Raw genomic sequence first — 6,340 nt, 5'->3', positions numbered from 1 at the left:
CCATCTCCAGCCAAGCAGTGGCCCCAACCATCTTCCCGCGCTTAGCTGCCCAATCCGCCGCTCTATTGGCCTCCCTATAAACACACGAAACACTCCACCCCCTGCACTTGCTCAGAAGAGTTTTGCATTCGTCAACCATATTCCTAATACACCACGGCGGGCTCGATTCACCGCGAAGGCACCTGGCGAGCTCCCCGGAGTCCGTCTCTAGGATGAGCTGACAATCCTTGTCCACCATTCTGAGCCCAAACCTCGCCGCCCATGCTTCCGCGTAGATGGCTGCAATGCTAGGGCACGGTTCCCACGCAAGCTGTAACAGCTTGCCTACTTCATCCCGGAGCACCATTCCGACACCGCCCTGAGGTTTCGATGGATCGTAGCTCCCATCTATGTTGAGCTTCACCCAGCCCTTATCGGGAGCATTCCATTTAGCACTTCCCCTAGCCGTCACTTCCTTAGAAGCCTTACCAGTCTTAGCATATTCACTGGCCATGGCTAGCGCCTTCCGGATAACCACCCTTGGACTTAGCTTCTCCCCTCCAAAGGTAACCACGTTCCTTTGCTTCCGAGATCATCCATAAAGCCGTTGCCACTTTGGCCTTATCCTCCATATCCTTCGCCGATCCGCCCGCCACGTTGAGTTCATCCGGTTTCGTCCACCGGACCTCCCTACCACCGACGCAGCCTTGGAACTCTTCCCGGCATTCTCGGCTATACATGCATGTGAAGAAGGATGGTTGATAGTCTCGTTGTGGACTCTGCATAACCCACAGACCGCCTCGTATCCCAGCCCAAGCGCCTCCAGCATCGAGTTAGTGGGTAACCTTCTCCATGATAGCTTCCATACAAAGGTTCTGACCCTAGGTGCTACCTGGAGTTTCCATATCGCCTTCCATCCCGGCCAAGGCGTCCACCATTGCTGGGCTGATGAAGGAATAGATCGACTTCACTTTGTTGGCGTACCCATCGGATGAGGCCACCAAATCCACTTATCTTCAGAGTTGTGACTCTCCGCTTGGAATGACAGGATGTCGAAAGCCAAGTCTTCCTTTGCTTCACGGACAATACGACTATTACTCCATCTTTGTCGGTCCAAGATTTCCTCAACTCGAGTCTCTCATCCGAAGGGAGGTTCCCATAATTCTTGGTTGTCTATTCCAAGGGAACCGAGATCCAAGGCTCAGTTGCCGCGCTGGTGGTGCACCCATTGCCGATCAACTTCCTGAAGCCCATTTTCAGACTTCTAGCCACCCCATTGAGCGCCCTCCACAGCCATGAAACCTGTCGCCCTTCAAACCTGTTCCAAGGCCTCGCCTGTCCATATTTAGCAGTTAGCAATCTTATCCATGGCACCTCCTCTTGGTTCAAGACCTTCGGCGCTAGCTTGCCTAAGTGAGCAGTCCTGGCCTTCCGAAGGTCTCTAATCGCCAAGCCACCCTCCTCTTTAGGTTTGCTCACCGTCTCCCAGCTAACCAAGTGCATTCCACGACCGTTGGCCTTATCCCATAGGAAAGACCTAGCTCTCTTTGTTATTGAGTCCAGCACCGAGTCTGGAAGCCATATGCTTCCTAGCCAGTACGTCGGAATTGCAAGGAGAGTAGCATTGATGAGCGTACAGCGGCCTGCCATGGACAAAACACCTTTCTTCCAGTTCGCCAGCTTCCTATCTACCCGCTCGATCAGGAATTGGTGCTCCCTAACCTTAACTCTATTGCCAGAAATGAGCACCCCCAGGTAGAGGAAGGGAAGTGACGCACACAGGAGTCCGAGCTTACCACTTAGTTCATGGCGCTGAGTAGCTTGCAACCAGGTAGGCAGATACAACGCCGATTTCTGGAAGTTCACCCGTTGATTGGAGAGGGTCTCGTAGTTGCTAAGGCATTCAAGGATGCAGTCCGCATTACTCGGCGTGGCCTGTACAGTAATCAACAGATCATCCGCATATAATAGGTGGGATATCCGCACATCTCCAACCTGAAATGCTTTCAACTCACCACTGCTCACTTTCTGATTGATTAACCCAGACAATATCTGGGATACCAATATGAACAAGTAGGGCGATAAGGGATCACCTTGTCTTAGACCTCTGTGCGGATGAATCCACTCAGATTGTTTGCCATTAATCAGGATCGCATAGCTAGGAGATGAGATATAGGCCCATATCCACCTTCTCCATGCCGCCGGGAAGCCCATATGCGCCATGGTCTCCATGACAGCCTCCCATTTCACCCTGTCGTAGGCCTTTTCCATATCCAGCTTTGCCATCATCACCGGAGGTGATCTCTTGTCTGAGCACATCGAGTGCGCCACCTCTTGGGCCGCCAGCGTGTTATCGACAATATTCCGTCCGGCCACAAAGGCCGCTTGCTCCGTTCCAACCAGCTTCGGGAGCAGTGGCTTAAGCCTGCCGACCAGGATCTTGGCTATTATCTTGTAGGCAACATTGCAGAGCGATATGGGTCGGAACTCCTGCACCCGGGTCGGGTGAGCAACTTTGGGGATGAGCGTGATGAAGGTCTGACCCCACCGTCTGGGTAGGGCGGCCGCATTGAAGAACCGCTGAATCGCCTGAATCAAACTTTCTCCCATAGCATCCCAAAAGTGTATGTACACCTCCGCTTGCAAACCGTCCGGTCCTGGTGTTTTCCCTCGGGGTAGACTCCACAAAGCAGCCTTAATCTCCTCACGAGACACCGGGGCTTCCAGCCTCTGAGCTTCTTCCGCAGATAAAAATGGCAACTCAGGCCAGGGTACCATAGGATGGGTGCTGTCAGCGACCACACCCCATAGCTCCTTATAGAAGGCCGAGAACTGCCTTTCTACCTCCTCCTGCTCTTGCACCCAGGTGCCCGTAGAATCAAAAACTCCCGAGATCTGGTTTCTTTGCCTCCTAATTGTGGCCAGAAGTTGGAAGTATTTGGTATTATGATCACCGTCTTTAACCCACCGTTGCCGCGCCCTCTGCATCCATCTAAGGTTTAGTTGCCTGCTCAGAGCCGCCTTCCTATTGTACAAGCTTCTCGAGAAGGCGAGCCTCCTCGTTTAATGGACCTCTGCTATCTCTCTCCTCCATCTCCACTATATCCTTGCGGGTGCTTTGGAACCGCCTCTCCACGTTGCCAACCTCATGTTTAGCCCATCTTCTAAGGTCCCCCCGTAACAAGCATATCTTGTGCGTAAAATCATGCATGGGACTGGTCTGGCCTGCTCGACTCCACACCCTATCAACCACCCTGCCGCAGCTCTCATTTTCTAGCCAGCTTAACTCAAAGCGAAAAGGCCGCATCACTTTCCCAGGGCTCATCTTGTACCGTAAGTAGCAACGGTGCATGGTCCGATGCCGATCTGTCCAAGTGAAAAACCTTGCAATGAGGGTTTTCCCCCACCCATCGAGTGTTAGCTAGCATCCGATCTAGCCGGACCCAAATGCGGCTAGCCCCGGCCTGGTTATTGCACCAGGTGAACGGGACCCCCACATAACCTAGGTCGCATAGGCCCATTTTCTCAACCCATGCTTTGAAGGCCTTGCTCTTTGGACCCATCTCCTCTCCTCCATTGCTCTTCTTCTCCTGCACTGAGGTGTAGGCATTGAAATCTCCTCCAATAACCCACGGTACATTGATGCTTCTCAGCGTTGATAATTCCTCCCATATTTCCCTCTGAATATGGATGTTGTTGCTCGCATATACCGCCGTCCACATCCAAGTCCTGTGGTCCTTGTTAGTAATCACTAGATGGACTGCATAGCGAGAAATCGCCACCGCGTCCACCCAGCCGACCTCCGTCTTCCATAGCACCATAATACCACCCGACACACCTAGCGCCGGTACAGCGAACCAGCGCCAGCAGCGCCCTAAGGCTCTTGCCACCCTCTTGGCACCTTCCCAGCTAGTGTGGGTTTCCAACAATATCGAGTGCTTCCTTTTTGAGAGCACCCCTACAATTCCATGTAATGGCCTTAAACATTGAATCACTAAGGTAGAGGAAGAGGGGCGCGCTAGACCTGTCTGCCCCGCTTAGCTGCCCCGGGCCGCCCATCATCAGCAGAGACCCCCGTGTTTCTTTGTGGGCTACTCATATCCCGGGCTCCTACCTCCACGATCGCCAGGTTCGACTCCTCCTCTTCCACGTCCATAGCTACCGCTCCCTCCCGGTCTAGCTCAAGCCGGAGAGCCTGCTTCACTGTAGCCACAACGGCAGTGTGGGCATCCGTTGGTTCCTTCATCTTCCCTTCTTCCGGTCTGGACTGAGCCGAGGCAATGCCCATTTGCATGATCTCCTTGGGATACCCGCCAGTCTGCATGTGACCAATAGCCTTTCGTTGTATGGTTTTTACGTAAGGCGAGCGTTGAGATCGTGATCCACCCGAACCCAGCTTTATGGACAGGCCATTAATACTGGCTATCCCGATGCAATGCGTGGAGGTGTGACCCGCCTTGTCCATACGCGCCCCTTTGTCGACAGGTGGCTCGGCCTGTTTCTGAGTCGAAGATGGGTTCAGTAGAGTAGGCTTTGGTGAGATTACAGCCGTACCCCTGCTAGGCAGAGTCGGCTCTTCCTGATCCAGTGAAAGGGGCCCACCACTTGTCCTTTCAGGTAAATTGTTGGTATCTGCACTGTTGGTCATTTTACCTTTTGCTTTTCTGCTGGTAGATGCATCGCCCACCTCACATCTGTCAGCCTCCCCCTTCCTCGCATGTTGACTTTGGTTGGGAACCTTCGCACTCTGGCCATCGTGATATCTTCTCGGTCTCTGCTCCTCTTCTTCTCTCATTTTGGGATAGCCTGTGCTTTTGGCTGGTTGTGCCGGTTGCTTCGTGCCCGAATGAGCTTTCCGACTCTGGTCGGCCGTACCTCGGGTGGTCTCAGCGCTACCTCGGTTCTCCCTCTGCCCTGCTTCTTCACGTCTCCTTTGAGTATCCCCCTTCTGTCTCGATATCTCGCCAGCGGGGGCATATCCTCTTCGAGCTTTACGTTGAACAGTGAACCAGGGCCCGTACACTGACCCTGGTTCCTCCTTCTCCTGCTTCCTCTCCGGTTGGTCGCCACCTTGCGCCGGCGGCATCTCCTGTTCCTGGCCCGCATAGTCTGCACCATTTTTGGAACCAGGAGCCTCTTTGCAACCCTCCGCCTTGTGTCCAATCATTCCACAGAGATAGCAGAACTGCGGAATGCTCTCATAGATCACTGTCTGCTCCAGCTGGTCCTCCTTTGGCCCCAGCCAGACTGCCGTCTTCAGCGGTTGCCTGAGGTCCACCTCGATGCAAACTCTGCCGAACCTGCTGCGTGAATGATCCAGGGTCGTTTCATCAATCCGGAGAGGTTTTCCGAAGTAGGCTGCTACTTGAACCAGTGCTTCCAATTCCCAATATTCTTTGGGAAGATTGTGGAGCTGGATCCACACCGGAGCCGTAGCAAAGGCCTCCATTGATGGCCGGAAATTATTCCTCCATGGTATCAAATTTAGCACCCTTCCCAATATGGTCCAAGGGCCGTTAGTCAATGCATAGGTAAGGTCCTCCTGCCGTTCAAACCGGAAGGCATAAAATCCCTCTTGCATGTCTGAGACCTCGAAACCTTCTATACCATTCCATAACTTAGCCAATATTGCCTTCAGCCTCATTAGTGGTATGCCTCTCCCCAAGAATCTTCCGAATAGGGTGAGTTTCCATCTTTCTCTACATTTTTCCAAGATCTCGGGGTCGATCACCACAGAGTCCTCCAGTTGTGACCGGATTTTTGCCAGCACCTCCGCCGGGATGGGTTGCACTGTCGGCCTCCTCGCTGTTTGTCTGCCGGCTGCTACCGAAGCCCACGACCGACCTTGGGTCTTCGTTCTATCAGTTCCTGCTACATCCTCCCTGGCCCTACCGGACTTCGAAGACGAGGCCCGGCGCTTAAGCACATCTTCCCCCTCATCGCCCATGGATAGCAGTTCGCTTAATAAAGAAGAAAAAGCAAAATAATATCCGGATGGGTGCTACATCGAGTATAGTTGCTTTCTAATACCACGGTTTTAATATACGTAAGTTGGATGAAAAATATAAGTGATTTTGTGGTACTCATGAACCGAGACTCATAATGATGGTAAATCAAATACTGCACTTTGCTAAATCAAGTAATTAAGTTTGAATAGCAACCCTCGATAAGCTTTTAACTTTTTAGAATAATTGAGGAGTTAACATGAGTTCAAAGCTAAAAGCTCATGTTAACTCCTCAATTATTCTAAAAAGTTAAAAGCTTATCGAGGGTTGCTATTCAAACTTAATTACTTGATTTAGCAAAGTGCAGTATTTGATTTACCATCATTATGAGTCTCGGTTCATGAGTACCACAAAAT

This window comes from Typha latifolia, chromosome 6 (genome assembly GCF_019914945.1).
Source record: "Typha latifolia isolate L0001 chromosome 6, TyphaL0001v2, whole genome shotgun sequence".
Taxonomy (NCBI): Eukaryota; Viridiplantae; Streptophyta; class Magnoliopsida; order Poales; family Typhaceae; genus Typha; species Typha latifolia.
The sequence above is the reverse complement of the archived record's forward strand: the minus strand, read 5'-3'. Positions refer to the sequence as shown.